We start from the raw sequence: 22,958 nt of genomic DNA on the forward strand, positions 1-22,958 counted from the left end.
AGATGACTGGGATCTCCTCAAAATCATACACTCTGTGCTCCCAAAGATCAAAAATAGAACCCATGGCCTGGGAAAAATGAGCAATTAAAGCTTATCATTGCATGTACAATTATACATTGGACAAAAATTAATATCTGAAATGTAAACTCTCAGATAATTCACATTAGCACTCTTAAATGCCCAAGGGGTGCCCCATTCTCCACGCCAGGCTCTTTCCAAAGGCACTGACTCAGTTTTGCTTATTTCTTGCTTTGGAAAACCCACCATTTTGTTTCATGGGCTCTGCTGCTAATGCCACCTCTCCTTACAGGGATCTTGGGGTCCAGAAGACATTTTATTCATGTCTCTCTCCTCTCTCTCTCTCTCTCTCTCTCTCTCTCTCTCTCTCTAGTGGTTGTAGGATTATCTCTTTTGATTCTGAAATGTCTCATTTTATACCCACTGAAGTGACAAAGCTGACCAGTTTCCATGTTAGAGTCATATATAATACAGGTATGCATAAATATATATTCACACACATATATATGTCATTTTAACCCTATATGAATGCCCCCAGTTGGTCATTTCATGCAAGATACAAAGACTACGGAGTAAAGAGTCACAAAAAATAATTTCACGGCACAACAATAGTACATAGTGCTTGGTAGACATCAGAAACTTGAATATTGTTGACATGAACTCTAAGCTTCTAATCTTTCCCTTTCCCTGTCCTCCTGTGCTTACAAATGACACTATCATCATCCTCTCAGCTGACAAACTCTCAAACTTGGTGACAACTATCTATCTCTTCCTTTTCCTTCCTTTCTTCTCTGGAAGCTCTCACTGATCTGTCTTTCCTTTGTCTTCATCTCCAGGACTAAAGACCGAGTTTTCTGGTCTGTGTTTTCACTCTTGCCTCATCTAACCCATAGCCATATCCTCCTGTAGCCATAGGGATAGTTATAAAACATAAGTCTGAGTACTCGACTCCCTTTCTTCAGACTCTCTCATATCTGCCTTACATTTAGAATAAAATTTATAAGCTTTCTCCTGGCTTACTGTGTTCTTCATGACTGAACTCCGCCTACTTTCCAGCGCCATTTTGATTTGCTCTATCCTGCTTTATTGTCTGCTCAGCCCCGTGGCAATCTCTGTATCCCTTACACAGTTCACGCTTATTTCAACAGCAGGGCCTGTGAGGTCTTCAGAGGGGGGAAGGTGAAGACCTTCCCTGTTTGACCCTGGAATTTTTTTGGTCTATTATAGAAAGGATGCAGTCGCTCTAGTGTTTTGAGATCTCTGCTGGTGTTCGTGAAACAACCAAAAATGGAAATCTTGGGTGTTGCTTTTGTTCTCTGATCTGGGGTTTTCAGTTGGGGCATTGAAAGTAAAAGCTCCTTAGTGACTTGGTGGCATTGAAATCGTGAAAGGCAAGCGAAGACCAGAGCTCTGAATGACATTCACACTCCTGCAGTTGTTTCCAGGCTCATTTCCTGGCATGCTGCTGCTTCCTTTTCTTGATATTCCCTAATTTGTTACATAGACTTGGTGCAATTGTTGTAAATGTTTATATCTACTTATTAGAATGAATACTTTGAATTGATGTCTCAGCAGTGTGCATACTGTAACACACACAAATGTTAGCTGTTAAAAACGACTGCTGGGTCGGAGTTAATTAAAAATACAGAGGAGGTTGATCTTATTGTGGGTGTCGTATCAGGCTCTGTTTGAACAGTTCTTTAATATATTATGAAATAGAAGGTGCCACAGAAAAGAATCAAGAAAGCATTATATCTGGGAAAAGCCACGTGCTTGAACCGTGCTTGCTAATATTTGTGCAGCAAATTGATGATTTGTATTTGATTATGATTCAGAGAGCTTGCAGCAGGATGTAGATTTTTGTGCCATTTCAAAAAATTTCTCTCTACAGTCCTTCCCACTTTCTGCACCCATCTTTTTTCTCCCCTCCTCAGCGAAGGGCAATGTTTGCAGTAGCATCAACCCTTGAATTAATTTAATTTCTTTTTCTGTGTGTTTTCAGTGTGGTTCAAGGTCCACAGCAAGGTGAATCTTTCTTGGATATTCCCTCATTCCCCAGCTGCAGAGATCACCCAAGGGTAAAAGTGCTGCTTGCCAGGGGTCACTAAGATCCCCTCCTTTCTTCCTTTAGAACGTCACACTGCTTAATGTGGGCTCATAATGCTTAATGTGGGCTCTATGAGATCTCTCTGTAGCCATACAGTTAGAGACAATTTTAACATATAAATGTTGGAAGTTATGATAACAGGCATTGCTTTAACTTTTGGAATGCTATGCATTAAAATCAACTAGGTAGCAGGGTTTGAGTTTTTAAAATAGCATTTACATTTTATTATAGTCAAAACAAAGGGACCCAATAGAGTGGATTAGAACTGCTTCTGTGGGATTCTGAAGCTGTAACCCATTCTGGGAGCAGTGTATCTGGTCTGCAGGATGCCTGGGGGATTCAAAAAAGTCTCTTGATGTTAGCAGTTCAACCCATGACCCATGACTTGAGGGTAAAAAGTGTGGTTTGGGTGTTTATAGCATCAGTGGCAGGTCCTTGCAAATGGTTAGTGTATTTGCTACTAAGCCAAAGGTGAGTGATTTGAATTTACCCCCAGGTGTCTTGAAAGAAAGGCCTAATTATCTACTTCCAAAATACCATCTATTGAAAACCCTACAATACTTAATTATACTCTGAAACAGATATGGTCAAATTGAGTTGGCAGCTGATTTGGTGTGTTGTTTCACCTGGTGACATGCTTGCAAGAAAGGTAAAATTATGCAGTCCATATTAAGGTGTTATTTTAAAAATCTCACTGTTCTTACTTAATTGATCCCAAAACTAAGGTAACTTAAGACTTGTTCGAGTTTTTGTTATAGAACAATCATTTTCTCTTTTAATTCTCCCTGTCTTCCATGAGAGAGGGAAATAAAAAAGGGTTGAGATTAGCAAGCAAGCAAGAAATATTTTTTTAAATATTTAAAGGTTGTCATCAAATTGAATACAAAGATATAAAGATTTCTAGATTCTATGGTTGATTGAGCCAATAATAATACCATTAACTGAGGTAAGGAATGTAAGACAGGGAAGCACTTCTTACAGATGGATACTAAGTTAGAGCTTAGTTTGTAGGGTATTTAGTTGAGATATCCAACAGATAAACATATGTGTTGAGGAAATGAGGATGGTTCCACGTTTGATCGGTGCCACGTTGATTTGACCCAAATAACTTGCAGAATTGTAGTCTTTTCTTCCCTTTACTCGGTCCATGTTGTACTCCACTGGAAAATGTCCCAGCTATCATAGGAATTTTCTGTGGCCAAAGGTCTATTAAGAATTATAGTTAGTTTCCCATTAAAATCTCCAATATAGGTTAGAATTTCAGAAGTCAAAATCAGCAATATATGTCGGGTTGTTGTTCAAGGCATCATTTCAAACATTGTAAATGCAGGAGAAAAGCATACTTAGAGTAGTCAGTCCCATTCATACATTTTATTAGCATAAAAATAAATGAGAAAAGCATAGGGACATATACATCTAAGCTAATGCTTGTTCCTAGAGTCTCCCTTTTCTATGGGTGATAGCTTGGGCCATTGTCAGGGTGAAAGCCACGGCAGGCTTTCTTCTTGTAAGCAATCATCTTGTCACGGAAAATTGTAATACAGACTAAGAAGGATAGATATACTTTTCATATGCATTACTGCAAGAGGATAATATTGCATTAAAGCTTGCAATTTTGATGGGCTGGCTAATGGTGGGAAGGAAGGGCACTTTGAGATGCATTATGGAAGATGCTATAAATATGAGGCTTCAAAAATCATGTGGCAATATTAGAAAATGCGTTATAATAGAGGAAAGGAATCAATAGCAAATTAAAGGGAAATATATCCTTTTGGTTAAAACTTTAAAATATAATAAAATAATGAAAAGTAACCAGGGATCATTTATAAATATGATTCTAGCACACTTTCCTAGTCTTACTGATTAATAGAATATGTCTTATTTTTAAAAGAGATTGTATCTTAACAATAAAGATCATTTTGTGATGAAAATTCCATATCATTAGGGTTGGCAATAAACCATATTTGAGGCACATGACTTCATCCATTTGACAGTACTTCTAAGTATATCCTACTGAAATTGTATAATAAGAGTGTTGATATAGCTGCTGTTGTAGTTTTTGATGCTTGATATAATTGAGCCCTTCCTTTCAAAATGTTTATCAACACATATGTCCCTACATACATAGGTATCACATTGTGTGTATGTAGATTTTTTATATGTGTGCACATGTATGCGCACATACACACATGAGGTGCTTCAAAAAGTGTGTTGAAAGCTGCATTACTTTTTAATTATGTTTTACCATTAATGTTTGGAAGTGGCCTCGTGCACGTGTGTGTGCATTCAGGAATTTTAAGAAACCAGCTGAAATATTTTAGAATTTTGACTTTAATTTTGCATTGATTTTGCAACTTTTTTCTAGTTCATAGTTATATTTCACACTTAGATTTTCATTTTCAGTAACTGCTTTTAGTGATAATACAGCAAATACCAGTAAAATGCAAAACCAAAATGCAAGATATACTCTTTGTTTTATGTTTTTCAACATTCAAATATTGACGTTTGCACTTAACCAAGAAAAAGTGTTAATGAGGGATATTTTTAGCACACACTTCAAATTCTAGAACAGTCCCTTATTAAGATATTTGTTAAGTTTAAGAGGCCTTCAGTAGAACAATAAGACCTATTTGTGTGTGTGCGCGCATGTGTGTGTGTGTGTGTGTGTTTTCTTCATATAGATTTAATTACAGTGATATCCTTGAGCCCACAATGCATGACAGCAAAGCAGGTCAATTTCTTAAACAACAGTATTTCATTCAGTACCTTGGTGGTTGTAATTAACGTTTCTGTTTAGTTCTAATTATAGTTTTTGTATCACAGCCATTATGCTAATGGTGTTATTCAGTAGTATGTGAGATTGCATTCATTATCACTGGTGAATTAAACCTTTATTAAAGAAAAATTCCCGCAGGCCTCATTCTGGAGTTAAGTAATTATTCATTTGGTTTTATCCTAGCAATTAACTTATATACTGTAGCACTCATTATTGAGTTTCTATACCTCACCGAATGAGATTAACCCACCATGGTAAATAAATGCCTAACAGCTCCCAAGCGCACAATGTGTTGCTTTTTAAGCATATTATTATGTAACAAAACAAGGAATCAGAATGCATTGAAGCAACATTTTGAATTTCAGCAAATAATATACTTGCTGAGAAGACTATGCTGGGCATTTTGTGCTTAATTCAGAATTTTAAAAAAATATACAGCTGAATCCCTCCAACACTATATTAGCCATCGTGGATGTAAGCTTTTCTTTGTTTAATCCCATTTCATTACTAGATTGATTGTTGACTTATGCTACTTTGCTCATTTGATGTTGATCAAAGCGTATTTCAGCAGCACAGCCTCTATAGAACATCCAATTAGATCACTATTTTAAATGTGCCCATATTCAGAGAAGGCTTGATTTTAGAAATTTTTTATTTGGATAAGATTTGGACCATTTATTATAAATGATTAAAATGAATTTGTTCTGTAGTTGTATTTACACTTTTACATTGCAACTCTCTTTTCACATTACTATTTTGCTATCATGGGTCTCCTTACTGTGCTATCTAGGGGGCTGCCATGGTTTCTATGAATATTATGAACTGATATGATTGAGATAAACTTTCTGCTATCATTTATTTTTCTTGAGAATTATCTCGTTTTCATTTATTCTATTTCTGTATTCTGTATTCTCAACTAACAAAACAATCCAAGTTGAAATAATAAACAGATCTATTTTGATGATACCTGCGTCTTTTTGATCCCCAAGGAATTGAAAGCTTCCGTCTTCCTCTTTACATTGTTTAATGCAAGAGCTTCTCAAGCACAGCAATGCAAGGCTGTTATCGTGGCAGGCCTGGAGCTGAGGAAAGGCTACTGACAACTTTCCTTTTACATGAATTTATTTGATTGGAAAGGAAATTATTTAATATGAAAATTAACTTAGAAGTTTAACATTTTGTTTATTTTTCATACCTAATATTTCCCATATTTATTTTTAAGTGTGAACAGTATTTTCAACGAGAGAGTGTTTAACATCTTAAAACTAATTTGCACACTTCAACATAACTGTAATGTTTTTATAATGGCCGTTCTACAGCTAGGACGTTTCTGTAGTACTAGACTCATTGGTGTCAATTTTTAAGGGGAAATGACCATATTTAGTTCTGGGTCTTGTGCTTGTACTTGTAGTTAATAAATATTGTGTGGCAAACATTTTTCATATCTAAGTAGATGTTAGAACACTTAGCATAGCAATATCATTAAGCCTTCATAGCATTTTATGTTAAAAGATCAAGTATCAAGATACAATATTTCTAAAACTATCTTGAGATAGATATTTTAACGATCCACTATTGTTCAAACATAGTGGCATATCAATTATTTTCGTGATTTATGAAGAGATCATTTTTTCATGTTGGAAACCTGGTTGAGCAATGTCATGTTAGAAATGTGGATTACGCATTCGGCTATCAGTGGTTCAAGGCCACCAGCTGCTCCAAAGGCAGAAGACAGGGTATCTATTCCTGGATCTGGTAAAGATCTTGGGAACCCGATGGAACCGTTCTATTCTGCTCTGCAGGATTGCTAGGAGACTGAAAAGGCTCACTGGCAATGGGTAGTCATGAACAGATGATCGTTTAATTTCTGACAATGGCCTTCAATACTCGATCTGTTTCTGTTTGCAGTTTATACTTTATACGACTTTATACTATACGATTATGGATTTTGTGACAAAAGTTACTAGGCTACAATTCAGAATCAGAAATGCTTAGGACACAGTTCTTCCAGTTAGGGCAGCCTTTTCTCAGACACCCTTAAGCATGCCTTTCTCTGGTTCTTGATCTCTCCTCTCTCCAGCTACCCTTGGCCTCTGTCCCCTGAGAAATGTTACAAAGCATATCAGTTAACCAGAAACCTTACTCTGAAGGCATTCAGCTCTAACTCCATGGATACATGAAACTAGCTCCTCAATTAAGTTCCTGAAGGAACCCCACTCTACAAGCAAGACTCTTCTACAGACTCAGCTTTGCTGCCTCTGTGGGCCCAGAATCCCAAGGCACTTTCTCATGCTCTGGTTCTTGACTCTGCTGATCCTCCTTCCTCTGCCATTCTTTTATCACTTTTCTGGCGTTACAACTTTGTCTCCATCTATCAAGGAGGTTCGCTGTGTCCCCAGGATGCAACCTGCTCTTGGCTCTTCTTTCTCAAAGGTAGTGAGAGCCCTTTCCTACTGCAGGGACGGCCCATTTAATATCAGCAGGTTGACAGTTTCCAAATCCCATGGAAAATTTCCAAGTTTTCACATAGTTAACCCTGTTAGCAATCCCTCATAAATGAATCCTATGTCAGCATCTTTCCCACCTTCTCTTTTCAGGGTGAGAAAGACCATGGCTACAAAAGCCATAATGAGCAATTCACAATACCAAAATGTGGTTTTGGATATGGCTTGCTACACTAGCTTCGGTGCTGGGAATACTAAAAAAAAAGTTTCCCATATAAATTAATGTTAGTTATTTCTTTGCATTATGCCATTTTGATATATGAAAGCTTTCACAGGAGCTGTCTACTTTTGTGCTGTGGACAAGTGTGCAGCTCATGGACAGTCTTTGAACCATTCTGGACCCCTACCACATGGATGCCTTGCTTTCTCCATTAGAGAGTCAGTGTTCTATTATATGAGGTTGCCTATCTGGGTGCATGTTCCCATTCATTCAGTCTCTGGATTCCATCAACCCATGCCAAACGAGAGTTATGGTTGCTCCTCTTATTGTGGAATGGAGGCCTCCATGCTATGTCCCAATAGTGGCTTGGGGCGAGTGTGTTTTGCAAAGGAAGAAAAGAAACACAATAAAATGGGTTTCTCCGTTCTTAAGTTGGCTGCACCATTTAACCTTGCTGGGAACTTGTGAGTAGTCCCTTATTTCTCTCCCTGGATTCTGTTCCATAAAATGGTCAGATAAAGTCACGACTGCCTTAAAGTTGCTATTGTTGCTGTTGCTAGTTGCCATTGAGCCAATTCCAACTCATAGCGATCTATGCACAACAGAAGTAAACACTACTCTGTCTTCCGGCACCCTTAAAATTGTTATGTTTGGGGTCATGGTTGCAGCATGTTTGTTCAGTCTGTCTCCCTGAGGGTCTTCCCTTTATTCTCTGATACTCTATTTTATCACACATGATGTCCTTTCCAGGGATGCGGTGACTCCTGACAGTGAGTCTGAAGTACGTGAGACAAAATCTCACCATCCTTTCTCCTAAGAAGGATTCTGGCTGCACTTGTTCCATTCCAATCCAGATTCATTTGTTCTTCTGGCAATCCCTTGTCCTGCCAAGGCCATAATTCAATTGCAACAGTTTGCAGTCCTCTTTATACGTTGTTCCACTGTCACATGCATATGATTGAAAATAGTTTGCCTTGGGTCAGGTGCACTTTAGTTTACAAAATGGCATTCTTCATCTTAAACACTTTGAGAGGCCGTCTGCAGCAGATTCACCCAATGCAACATGTCCTTTTATTGCTTGGCTGATTCCATGAGTGTTGATTGTGGATCTAAATAAAGTGAAGTCCTTGGTAATTTCACTATATTTCAATTTATTATACGTTTTCTATTTTTCCAGTCGGGAGAGTTTTGGTTTTCTTTACATTGAGTTGCAATTCACACCGAAGCTTGCAGTCTTTGATGTTTAACAGTAATTATTTCAAGTTTTCTTCACTTTTAGCAAGTTAAAGTTTGTGTCATTAGGATATTGAAATTTGTCCTCATTAGTCACATTATCCAGCTTCCAGGTTTATTTGTTCAGCATACTGCATGGTAAAAAAAAAAAATACAACCCTGATGAAAAACATCTATTGATTTTAAACTAGGTTGAATTTCCTTTCTGTTCTTACAACTTCTTCTTCTTCTTAGTGTGTTAGTCCGGGTTGACTAGCGGAACAAATCCAGAGATACTCATATGTAATGGAGAGCTTTATTTCAAAGAGAAATTATATATTAAGAAAACATCTCACCCCAGTCCAAATCAAGTTCGGAAATCTGATATTAGCCCATATGTCCAATAGTAATTGTGGTAGTTACATAATCTGGTGTCAATTTGTACAAGGGTGGTGGCTAGCCTGTCAATCAGGTTGCAGGTTGATGACCTTATTTGGAGGTGCCATGGATATAAATAACTCACTGGTGGACAGATACAGACAGACTCTCTGCTTCATATCCCTGATTATAAGACACATGGAGCTACATTCGAGCCCTGGAACTGGAGGAGCCACATGGAGACCGACTCCAGCGCTGAGACGCTGACACTGTCACTGGATCCACAAGACTCTCCACCCACTGGCCGGTGATCTTCCTGGATTCAGCATCATTTCACGTGTTCCATGAGTCTGATGAGGATTTTATATATTTAGTATCAGATATATGGGCTAATATTGGACTTATGGACTTGATATCTGGACTGGACTAGAATGTTTTCTCAATATTCAATTACTCTTGTATATAAAGCTTTCTTATACACTGGAGTGTCTATGAATTTGTTTCTCTAGTCTACCCAGAGTAACACATTATGGTAGCAGGAGTGGGGTCTAGAGAAACCAATCATGAAGATGGAGAGTGGATGCTTGTTTGACCCCTGCCTCCTGGTAGTTTTCCTCCTTTGGCTAGGCAGAGGTCAGATATGGCTACGGAGTTTACTGCACTGTTTTCTAGGAGGTTATAGTTTTGATTATTTTGTTTGTTGTCTTTGGTTATTTCTTTTTTGAAATGGTGAAAATGAATGTGATTAATGTATATTTTGAGCTCAAATGGTAGAAATTACCATTTGAATTTCTCAGAACACATGCTGCTTAATGAAATTGGCTGAGAGAAGGTCAAAAAGACTGAAAGAAAGCCTGGCCCTGCCTTGATACAGCTAGCTGCCTAATCCCATACTTTGTACCAATTGAATAGTTTAGATAATGGTTAAGATAAGCTAGATAAGGATTGAACTTGAATGTTTTAAGAATTCATTTTAGGATCTGATTCTGCTTTGTTTATACTAATTTCTTCTACTTATTATTGTTGAGATAATAGTTGATAAAAATGTTTATTGGGATGGATGAAAAGAGTTTGTAAGCCTTGCCTTCATCCATTAAAATGTGAATCTTTAAGTGGGTCTAGGACACAACTGCAAAGAAGGCTTTGAAAAGCTCAACCCCACCCAGTGTGCTCAGGACATTTGAAGGTGAATAGACGTGCCTAAGAGGGGATGTTGACAGATTGAAGGGAAAAAAAGGAAATTTTTGGATCTTGAATTTTGAGCTCATAGTTTGTGCCAGAGACTGGAAAAATCTGGAACAATGAAGAAACTCTCCTTTCTAGGAGTGAACATTAAAGGGGGCTTATGGGCATGCCCAAATGCTTGATAGGTGACCACCTGGATTCACTTGTTGAGTGGAAGTGGGTGAAATGCAGCAATAAAAAGACAGGTTCAGTCTAGCCACTGACACAGGTGGGCCTAATTTATAGGAATTAGGGGAGAAGATGAGAGTGGGTTGACTAGTCTGAAGTGTATAGAGTTGTAAGGAACTTCAGCCTATAGCATGACCTTGCCCAAGGGGACTGGGGTTATTGAGAATTTGTGATGGAGCCATGGTCTACAGGTGAGGTGACCAATGGGCACCCGGTGAGGCTGAGTGAGCCAGCCCACATTGAGTTGACCAGAACTGGACCAGATGAAGAGAAGCTTTTTGAGCTTTGAATTGGTGCATATTGCTGCAGACTTTATGGATGGATTGTGCTCATCTGACTTTGCTTATGGATGAGGACTTCACAAGGTTCCAACTTGGCTGAAAATTCTTCATTTCAAAAAATATGATTATCTTCGCAGAGCACTGGTTTGATTTAAGTGGACACTATAGAAATTGGATACCTAAAATGGGGAGGATAAAGGCATGAAGTGATTGGTTTTCAAACTTTCATTGATGGTGGATATATTCATAGGAATATATTCATAGAATTATGGTATAGGTGTTCACCTAACTGCAGCTGTTAAGCATAGACTATTGTGTTGTTCACTTATAGAATATTATGTTTATTTTAATTTATTTTTTTGATCTTTTATTTTTTAATTTTTTAAAACATTTTATTAGGGCCTCATACAACTCTTATACATACATCAATTGTGTAAAGCACAATGAGACATTGCTACCTATTGAATTGTATGCCTTTTAGTTTTATCCTGTTAGGTACTGATATGATTTTATTATTGTTTTGTTAAAAATTATGTATGGCTAGAGAATTATATAAACGTATCAAGTTGACAAGGGGTGGTCTTTGGTAGTTACATAATCTGGTGTCAAGTTGCAGAGGGGTGGTGTCTATCCTGTCAATTAAGTCTGAGTTTGATGACTCATTTGAAGGTGCCATAGAGATAAATACCTCACTGGAGGCCAGATACAGACAGACTCTCGGTTGGTGTTCCTGATTATAAGACACATGGAGTTACGCTCGAACCCTGGAGCAGGAGGAGCTACATGGAAACCCTTGCCAGGGCTGAGATATTTTCATCATCAGTGGATCCACAAGACTTTCCACTCACTGGCTTGTAATATTCCTGCATTTAGCATCATTGCATGCATTTCATACATCTGAAGAAGATTTTTATGTATTGGTATCAGACATATGGACTTGATCTGGACTAAGCTTTGATGTTTTCTCAATATTCAATTGATCTTGTATATAAAGCTCTTTGTTATACACACGAGTGTCTATGAATCTGTTTCTCTAGTCTACTTAGAGTAACACAGTAGTATATGAGTTCCTCTTCAGACTGAAGCAGCATATGCAATGATGCTGAATGCAGGAAGATCACAGGTCAGTTGGTGAAGAGTCTTGTGGATCCAATGTCAATGGAAGCATCACCAGGGCTCTGGCTGCCATCAGCATGGCTCCATGTGGCTTGTCAACAGGCATGTGTAAAGAGAGAGACAGTGTGTCCTACCTCCAGGGAGGAAGGGAGGAATTTCACAGCATCTTCATGAGAATCTTCATGCCCACCAGGAGGGATCATCAGTCTGTGATCTGATTGACAGACTATACTCCACCCCTTAATTCTTCTATCAAGTTAACATGAAATTGTGTAACTACCACATACAATTACCACATGAGCACAACTAAGCATTCTGGAATTCCCATTTTTCTCAATGCTATCCACAGTTTGTTATGATCCATACAGGAAATGCCTTTGCATAGTTAATGGAACACAAGTAAACATCTTTCTGGCATTCTTAGCTTTCGGCCAAGATCCCTCTAATGTCAACAATGATATTACCTATTCCATGTCCTATTCTAAATCTGAATTTCTAGCAGCTTCTTGTCAATATAATGATGAAATGGCTTTTAAAATTATTTTCAGCCAAATTTTACTTTCATAATATGTTAATGATATTTATAGATAATTTCTGTAAGTGTGCAATCACCTTTCTTTGGAAGGAGCATATACATATGGGTATCTTCCATTAGATTGGCCAAGTAGCTGCTTACCAAATTTCTTGGTATTGACAAGTGGATTCTTCTAGTGCTTCATAAGCATATTGATACATTCCCTTTGGCATCCCATCCATTTCTGAAACCTTGGTTTTCACTAATGCCTTAAGTCAACTTGGGCTTCTTCCTAAATTTTGTTAGTTTTCATCATAATCAGTTTGTTCATATTTCTTTAGAATGGGCACAGTTATGAATCTCTTCTAGTAGATGCTAGAAACCATGGAGCAAGGGATATCATCACTGAGATTGGATGGATTTTGACTGAAGAAGAAAATATCAGAAGCATGTTTACGTTTTTGTTATTGATTATGCAAAGGCTTCTTGGACAACAAGCATCTGTCCTGGATGACATAAAATCATAATGTTGCTTAGAGACGAGGATGGCAAGATTTTGTCTCATGTATTTTGACACATTGTCAGGAGAGAACAATCCCTAGAAAAGAGCATCATACTTGCTAAAATAGCAGGGTTGCTAAAGAGAGGAAGACTTTCTGACAAGATGTATTGACACAATGGTTGTATCAATGAGCTCAAACATAAGAACGCTTTAAAGGATTGTCCAGAACCGAGCATTCTTTCTGTTGTACATATGGTAACTATGAGTGGCAACTGACACAACATCACTTAACAACAACAAAATCCACAAGGCATGTGGATAATAATAATAAAACTATCAATACATTTGCAAATATATGGAATTCTAGAACACTTCATTGTTTTCATGTAGAAACTGTATACAAACCAAGAGGCAGTTGTTCGACCAGAACATGGGAATATTGCATGGTTTAAAATCAGGAAATACGTACAGCAGAGTTGTATCATGTCATCAGACTTATTCCATCTGTATGCTGAGTAAGCAATCGGAGGAACTCGACTACAAGAAAGAAAAGGCAGCATCAGGTTTGAAGTGGACGCCTCAACAATAGGCATGGAGATGATCTAGCCATGCTTGCTGAGAGCCAGGAGGACTTCGGGTACATGCGGGTGAAGATCAAAGACTACAGCCTTCAGTATGGAGGATCACTCATGCTTAAGGAAATCCAAGTCCTACAACTGGCCAAATAGACATCATCATGATAACGGAAAGGTGATTGCTATCATCAAGAACTTCATTTGACTTTGATCCACAATTAATATTCATAGAAGCAGCAGGTAAGAGATCAAATGAAATCTTACATGGACAAATGTGTTTCCCGGGACCTCTTCAAAGTCTTAGAGGGTACAGAGGTCATCTTGAGCACTAAGGTGGGTCTGATTTAAGCTTTTAATGATTCAGTTGCCTCATATGCATATGAAAGTTGGACAAGATATGAGACTGAAGAATTGATCCATTTAAATTATGTTGATGGCAAAGAATATTGAAAGTACTGTGTATTGCCAGAAGAACAAACAAAACTGTCTTGGAAGATGTACAACCAGAATGATCCTTAGAAATGAGAATGGGGAGACTTTGTCTCATGTACTTTAGTCATGTTATCAGGAGTTACCAGACTCTGGAGAAGACATCATGCATGACAGAGTGTCAACAAAAAAGAAAACAACCCTTGATGAAAGGGATGTACATAATGCTTACAACAATAGGCTCACATATAAAAATTGTAATGATGGCAGGGGATCTCAGGCAGTGTTATGTGCTATTGAATACAGTGCTCACTCTGAGTTAGCACCTTACCACCATAACACACCATATGATGTGTTTTGTTTGTGTTACCTACAGATACCATGCCATTTGAGACCAACAGTTTTAAAACACATAGTTAATGAAGGTCATCCATCCACAGTAGCAGCAGTACATGGACAGGGAGCTGTCAGTCTGCTTTCAGAAGAGGGCATGGACAAGGGATAGCATCCCTCATGCCAGATGGATCTTGGCTGAAAAGAGAGACTCGCATGAAGTTGTTAACTTGTGTTTTCTTTACTATGCCAGTGGTCAGCAAACTTTTGCATGAGAACATCCATTCCTGTCGCTCACAACAATTTAAACATTATTTGAGAGTCATAGGTATATTTTTACAAACAAATGAAATCACCATTATCTGAATAACACGCTTTAAATATTTTCATATTTACTTCGCATCCATATGCACACACGAAAAGAGTCCAATATGACTAGTTAGCTGCTTTTTGTCAAGCTGTGGACTATGCCAAGACACTAGATTGTGTGAATTGTAACAAACTATGGATAACCTGACGAAAAATGGAAACTCTAGAATACTTCATTGTGATATCATAGATATCACTAGCAAGTTAACTGGATCTAGAGGCAGTTGTGGGAATGGAACAAGGGAATACTGCATGGTTTAAAATCTGGAAAGGTGTGTGACTTGGTTGTATCTTTCACCCTAATTGTTCAATCTGCATGTTGAACAAATAATCAGAGAATCTGAATTATAAGACGAATGTGGCATCAGGATTGGAGGAAGGCCTGAACTATGCAGATGACACAACCTTGTTTAGTGAAAGCGAGGAAGACTTGTAGCACCTGTTGGTGAAGAGCAAGGATTTCAACCTTCAACACGGATTCCATACCAATGTAACGAAGACCAAAATACTCACAATTGGACCCATTGGCAACATCGTGATAAATGGAGAAAAGATGAAGCAGTCGAGAATTTATTTCCTGGCTTGTGTCCACACTCAATGCTCATGGAAGCAGCTTCCAAGAGATCAAAAGATAATTTACATTAGGTAAATCTTCTGCACAAAACCTCTTTAGAGCATTGCAAAGCAAAGGTGTTCCTTTGGGGACGGAGGTGCACCTGATTCAAGCCATGGCATTTTCAGTTGCCTCATCTGTGTGTGGAAGTTGGACACTGAATGAAGAAAACTGAAGAAAAATCAATCCATTTGAATTTTGTTGCTAGAGAGGAATATTTAAAATACCATTGTTTGCTAAAAGGATTAACTGATCTGTCTTTTAATAAGTATGACCAGAGGGCTTCTTACAGACAAGGGTGTTGAGACTTAGTCTTACACACGTTGGACATGGTGTCAGGAGAGACCAATCCCTGGAAAAGGCCATCATGCTTGGTAAAGTAGAGGGACAACAAATGAGGGGAAGATTCTCAATAGATGGTGTGGCACAATGGCTGCAATGATGGGCTCAAGAATAGGAATAATTGTGTGGAGGCCACATGGCTTGGCATTGTCATGCATAAAGCCACTTTGGGTCAGAACTGACTCCATCACACCTAAGAACAACAACAAAAATAAGTGTTCTTATCATGAGGATTGGCACTCATCCTTCTCTGAAACACAAGAACACTAGATTCATTGGCCTTACTCCTCTTATCGAACTATTCTGCTCACGAAGTTCCAACAACAGTGACTCTCTTTCTGCTGTTCAACACATCCCAGTGCTTTTGTGCATACTTTCTACTCTCCACCCAGGATAACCATAATGAGCATTGCTAATCCTTAACGTTCTTACTGCTGATAGTTGCCAGCTCCCACTCATGGGGACCTGCTGGTCCACACATCCTGTGCCATCTTCCTGACCATCGGGGTTGTTGCAACTGTTGTTTTCGTCAAACTTCTAGGGATTTTCTCTCATTTTTATCAGTCCTCCCTGTAACCAATATGATATTCTGCCCTCAGATTTTGTTCCCAATGGATTATTGAGTGAAATGCTTTGGTATTGACCACCTTTGAATTAAAAAAAAATCATGGGATTTATTATGCTGAGAATAAGAAATTGAAGAGGAATGGTGTCACATTCATGATCATAAAGACTATTTTAATATCTATTCTGATGTACAATGATAAGGAAGACCAGTTAAAGTGATTATTGTTCAAATTTGCTCATCAACCACTAGAGCTAATGTTAAACTAAAGATTTTCAGTAACTTCTTCAGTATAAAATCCATAATACAGGGCTCCCACCTCACCTCACCCTCCTGACCTCGGCCCACGCTGTGAGAAGACCTGGCTGGTAAGATCATGGCCATCCAGGAACTTTATGTTTTGTGGAACTAGAGATCTTGGTTTCAAGATGAAGAATTCTTCCACCTTGGAGAAACAACCAATCCCACCGATTTGGAACTTAAGAATGCCACATGGCCACATTGGGCTCCTCACTCTTCTAGGTCAGAGGACAAGGAAAGGAATCACTGTACTGGCTGCTGTGATGGATCCTGATTATCGAGAGGAAATTGGATTGATATTGTGAAATGGTGTAAAAGTGAATATATTTGGAATACTGGAAATCCCTTAAGTTAAAAAAACAAACTTAATGCCATCAATTCAACACCAACTCACAGTAAACCAACGAGAGAGTGTAACTCCCTGTGAGTTTCCAAGACTGTGCCTCTTTCTGGGAATAAAAAGCCCGATCTTTCTCCGGAGGAGCGGCTGGTGGGTAAGACCTGCTAATTTTGAGGATCGCAGCCTAATGTGTAACGACTATCCCACCAGGGCTCCCTCTTAATACTGCTATGCTATGTGATTAAGGTCCATGGAAAAAACAACAGCTACCTATTCTGACATGACTACTAATGACCAAAGCCCTCAGGAACACAAGTTTGCGTCATCCCACCAAGCTAAGAATCATGCCCAAAGTATTTGCTGAGAGTGCAGGAAAGGCACAATGGATAGCAGAATGTTAGCTGTAAAGAAGAACTACAGTCACACGGTGTAGTCAATTAGATTCTGTGGCTTCAATCTGGAGAAGCTTTCTGTGCCAAGTTCAAAGGTCTCAGCGTCCAAAGACAGACTCCACCCTTGGCTCCTCTTTTTCTTGATGGTCTTGAGCTCACTTCCCGCTTCTGAGGTGGCTCATTTTATACCTGGTAGGATGGCAAAATTGTACACTCTCCACATTAGAGTTTGAAGTTTTTATAACTACAGCTAACTCTTTTAAGAAGCACTCACACTCCGCTCCCGCGCCGCCATGGCTCCCAAGGGCGCCTCCCAGCAGCCGTGTGAGGAGGATCTGCTCCTGTAGGATTTCAGCCGAAACCTGTCGGTGAAGTCCTCCGCGCTTTTCTTCGGGAACGCCTTCATCGTGTCGGCCATCCCCATCTGGCTGTACTGGCGGATATGGAATATGGACCTTATCCAGTCAGCTGTTCTATATAGTGTGATGACCCTCGTAAGCACTTATCTGGTAGCCTTTGGGTACAAGAATGTAAAATTTGTTCTCAAGCACAAAGTGGCACAGAAGAGGGAGGACGCCGTTTCCAAAGAGGTGACTCGGAAGCTTTCTGAGGCGGACAACAGGAAGATGTCCCGGAAGGAGAAAGATGAAAGAATCCTGTGGAAGAAGAATGAAGTTGCTGATTATGAAGCGACCACCTTTTCTATCTTCTATAACAACACGCTGTTCCTGTTCCTGCTCATCGTTGCCTCCTTCTTCATCCTGAAGAACTTCAACCCCACTGTGAGCTACATCTTGTCCATCAGTGCTTCATCGGGACTCATCGCCCTGCTGTCCACTGGCTCCAAGTAGGTCCCCCAGGTCTCCCCGGCTTGCTCTCGATGGGTGGCCTACGGTGAATAGAGAAGCAGGCACAGGTGTTACTGTGGCCTGGACTGGGAGAGTTTGCAAAACCCAGCGAAATGTAACTCCCTGTGTATTGACCCTTTTTGACAAATTGTTGACATTAAATGATTTGAAAGGAAAAAAAATCCATAATACATAGAATCAAATGCACTTATACCTACTGGTGATTGGAATGTGAAATTTGGCACAAAGAAAAAAAATCAGTAGTTGGAAAATATAGCCTTTGTGTGAGAAATGTAGCTGGAGAGCACATGAAAGAATTTTGTGAGACCAATGACATCCTTGCAAATGACTTTTTTTCTAACAACACAAATGGTGGTTATATACGGTTATATACATGGACCACATGGAGGGAATACACCAAAAACATGTCTAGTGCATCTGTCTAAAGCAGTGGTTCTCAACCTGTCGGTCGTGACCCCTTTGAGGGTTGAACAACCCTTTCACAGGGGTCACCCAATTCATATCAGTAGCAAAATTACAGTTATGAAGCAGCAACAAAAATAATTTTATGGTTGGGTGTCACCACAATATGAAGAACTGTACTAAAGGGTCACGGCATTAGGAAGGTTGAGAACCCCTGGTCTAAAGAAATAATGGAGAAACTCAATATTAGTAGTTAAAACAAGACCAAGTTTAGCTATGAACACATCACCCATTGTTCATAGGCAAGTTCAAGTAGAGGAAGCAAAAAATTTAAAAGTCCACAAGAGCTAACTAGGACCTTGAGTATACCCTATGTGAATATTAAAGACTTTCTCAAGAACAATTTTGATTCATTGAACACCAATGACCAAATAGAATGGTATCAAGAACATAATACATGAAGAAAGCAACAGGTCATTGAAGAAAAGTCCAAAGTGGATATCTGAATAAACTCTGCAATTTGCTCTTGAACATTAAGTGGCTAACGTGAATGTAGGGCATAATGAAGTAAAAGAGTTGGACAGAATATTTTAAAAAGCAACTTGTGAGACCAAATAAAACATTGTACTGAAATATGCAGAGACACGGAGTTAGAAAACTGAAAGGGAAGATCATGCTCAGCATTTCCCCGCTGAGAGAATCCACAGTGACGGCCATGACGGACACAGACCCTACTGGGAGAATGGCACCGGGTAGTATTTCTTTCTGTTGTATCTACAACAACAAGGGGGAACGATGTGACACTGTACTAGAAGGAAAAAAGAAGATGTAAGAAATTAATAGAATCAGTGTGCCAAAATTAATGGTTGGACTGAAAATGGAATCCATGGAGTGAATTTACCCCTAGAATTGAGGGTGACTAAGGCATAGTCTCATGGTTTCCACCAGTCTCTATTTGGCCAGGAACTGGTCTGTTTATGATTTTGAGTTTTGTTCTACGTGTTTTCTCCCACTCTCACCAGGATTTTTCCCATGATCCTGTCCAGAGCAGTTGATAGAGTAATCCAGGCATGTTTCCTTCTTTTGGTCTCATGATTATAGAAACTGGTGTTTAGATTTTCCATTATCCATTGGACTAATTGTTTCCACGTGCCTTTGATTTCCATCACTCTTCTCTCCTCTGAGTAGGGAGAGACTAAGATTGCCATTCGACTTCTTTTTAATTCTTTTATTGGGACTCTTACATCTCTTATCACAATCCATACATTCATCCGGTGTGGCAAGCACATTTGCCGCCATCATCATTTTCAAAGCATTTCTTCCCCCTTGAGTCCCTGATATCTGCTCCCCAGTTCTTCTCCCTCCTTTCCCCACCCACCCTCCCTCAGGAACACTTGATAAGTTATAGATTATTTTTTGATATCTTACATCATCCTCCATCTCGCCTTACCCACTTTTCTGTTATTCGGTCCCCTGGGAGGGGGTTCTAGAGAAATCCTTGTGATCAGTTCCCTCTATCTCCCCTCACCCTCTCCTAATCCTCCTGGTATCTCTAGTTTCCTTGTTGGCCCTGAGGGGTTTATCTCTCTTGGATTCCCTGTGTTTTGGGCTCTTATCTGTAGTAGTCTGCATGTTCTGGTCTAGTCCGATTTTTAAGGTCGAATTGAGGTCATGATAATAGGGTGAAGGAAGTATCAAAGAACTAGAGGAAAGTTGTGTGTTTCATCGGTGCTATACTGCACCCTGACTGGCTCCTCTCTTCCCAGTGACCCCTCTGTGAGGGGGTGTCCAATAGTCTACAAAGGGGCATTGGGTCTCCACTCTGTTCCCTCACTCCATTCACCTTGGTTATGGTTTTATTCTGGGTCTTAGATGCCTGATATCTGATCTCATCAACCTCATGATCACACAGGCTGGTGTGCTTCTTCCATGTGGCCTTTGTTGCTTCTCAGCTAGATGGCTGCTTGTTTATCTTCAAGCCTTTAAGACCCCAGATGCTATATCTTTTAGACTTTCACCAGAATTGTTTATTCCTTTTTCTGATTGTCCCTCTAGCAGGTTAGTCTTGAGAAATATATATTTATTCTCATTAATTTGGCCTTTCACTGATTTGATTCTGTTTTTCACTTTCCATGTATCCGAAGACTTAATATTAATCTGGATTTCTATTTATTCTTTTTGTATCGTTTCTAATTATTCATTTATTTTTGGTAATTTATTCCTGCAATGTATTACTGAATTTTTCTACAGCTTTTCAGTCCTGACTTTTTCTTGATTTCATCTGAAGCTTTCTCAGAGATTTTTTTCAATTTCTTTACAGTACCTAAATATGTTCCTTTTGAATCTTTTTCTGGTAATTACAATGCCCTTTCTCCCTTAGAAGGGTTCCTAGCTCTGTGTTTTGATGACTTGGTTGAGCCATTCTAACTTATTTCTTAATATGAGTTGATATTGCTTGTTGTCCCAGAGGCATTGTTTTATTACATTAGTATTTATTTCATAATTGTATGTTGTTGTGTTCTTAGGAATGCATTTCTTTTATTTGGAGGAAATGATAGAGAATTAGGGCTTATGCACATTTTGCTATGTAGTGTTTCTGAAATGCATTGGAAGGTGGGTTTTCTGGGTTGGCCAATGTCTATAAAGGATCTGATGAAACAGGAGAGGCCATCCAGTAGGTCAGGGTGCAGGATATGTGAGTGTGGGCATGGTTGCTATCTCTCATCTAGTGGGACAACAATAAAACAAACAGTAGGATAAATAAAAGCAAAAAATAAAAATGAAGCTAATAACAATCAAATTGTGGGAGCAACAAGAAAAGTAATTAAATATTTTGCTGAATATAAAAAAAGAAAAAAACAAAATGTAAAAAAAAAGAAAGCATGGAGATCGAAGAAGAGAAAACTTTAATAAAAAAGATAATATTTAAGAAAAACGTTTGAGAAAATAAAAGAGTTAAAGAAGGGGGAGGCAAAATTAAAATAAAACACAGAAAAGAGGAAACTATAGAAAGGAAGGATAAAATCAAGGTAAGGGAGAGAAAGTAAAAATGTTTCTAAAAAGGAGTGAACTGGAGTCAGGGCAGGGACAGACCCCAGAGAAGAAAAACTGTCTGGGAAAGGACAACTATGTGGCTTGGCCCTCTCTTGTTAGCTGGCCCCTGGGAGTTCAGAGCCTGCTGGTTCAGCAGAAATGGCCTAAATGCCATATCTGGTTTAAATTAAATTCATACATTTAAAAAAATAGTAAAAGTTTATCCAAGATCGGTCCCAAATGAATGCCAGTCATTGATTTATCAAAGATAGGAGGAAGGGAATTCACACCCTAAGTTTTAACTTTAAGAACAAAGCCATATTTCACACGAATCGTGTCTCTTGATATATGTAAGATCAATTGCTGTTTATTTTCCCCACAGAGCTCCATCTTTAGTGTATGATTGAATGAAAGTAACATTATGAAGCAGTGCTGAGGGCTGATAAAATTTGATGTATCCAGCTTTTTTTGGTAAAAGTCAAATTTCTGTCTTTCCTCAATGTGTAAACCTCCTTTCACTTAATTTCCATTTAATGTATTAGTAGAAATCTTTGCAAATTGCAAAATGGTAGTCAAGAAAATGTTGTTATTGTTTTAATTGGGATATTATTAAGAAGCAATTAGGCACAATTCCAGTCATCTGAGAGGGAGTTTCACTGACAGAAAGGTTCACACTTTAGATGTATCCCTGCCCCCTCCCCCCACCGCCACCACCATATCTTGTGCTTAATATTTCATTGAACTGGTTTAAAGAACAAGATTAAGGACATTTCTCTGCCTAGATCTTAGACTAAATCTCATCCCAAAAAGGATGTCTGGGATCTGCCCTCTTCTACTTCTAGATGAATGGCTTTCATGGCACATGAAGGTAAATTAATAATTTGTTCTTTTTCCATGTTATAATGCACAGACCTTTGTAGCTATTGCAGCCTGTCGCCCCAGATTCAGTTTCCTTGAAATCAGCTTGGAAAATGGCCACCTTCACATGGATACAGTTCGTTCTTGCTATTTGTTACTTGTCCACTGTAGTTGCCATTGACTCATGGCCTCCAACTCATGGTGACCTTGCCCATGACAGAATTGAACTGCCCCATAGAGTTTTCTTGGCTGTAAGCTTTATGGAAGCGGTATACCAGGAGCCACTGGGAGGCTTCAAACCAACATTTACATTAAGAGAAAATCAAACTGCTTAAGTTTCCATGATTCCTATTTAGCACTTAGAAATGTTTGCATTATTATTTTCATTGAAAATGAAATGAATTCACTGATAAGTTATTTCATTGTAATACATATCCTCCCCCATAACGTAGAACCTGTGCTCCTACTTCTAATCTGGAACACTTGTGCGGAAACTAGGACTGGGTCTGAGTTTCATTTTTTACCTGTATACAAAGAGACTAATTGTTTTTTTCCTA

The 22,958-nt window shown here is 38.8% G+C and overlaps 1 protein-coding gene and 1 pseudogene across 1 annotated transcript in view; both read left to right on the forward strand.

The window, feature by feature from the left end:
- The window catches only part of IQCM (IQ motif containing M), a 473,119-nt gene that overhangs the window by 284,954 nt on the left and 165,207 nt on the right, over positions 1–22,958 (forward strand). The gene's annotated exons all lie outside the window — the stretch shown is intronic.
- Positions 17,533–18,193, forward strand: LOC142443428 (translocon-associated protein subunit gamma pseudogene; annotated as a pseudogene).

This window comes from Tenrec ecaudatus, chromosome 3, assembly GCF_050624435.1.
Source record: "Tenrec ecaudatus isolate mTenEca1 chromosome 3, mTenEca1.hap1, whole genome shotgun sequence".
NCBI lineage: Eukaryota > Metazoa > Chordata > Mammalia > Afrosoricida > Tenrecidae > Tenrec > Tenrec ecaudatus.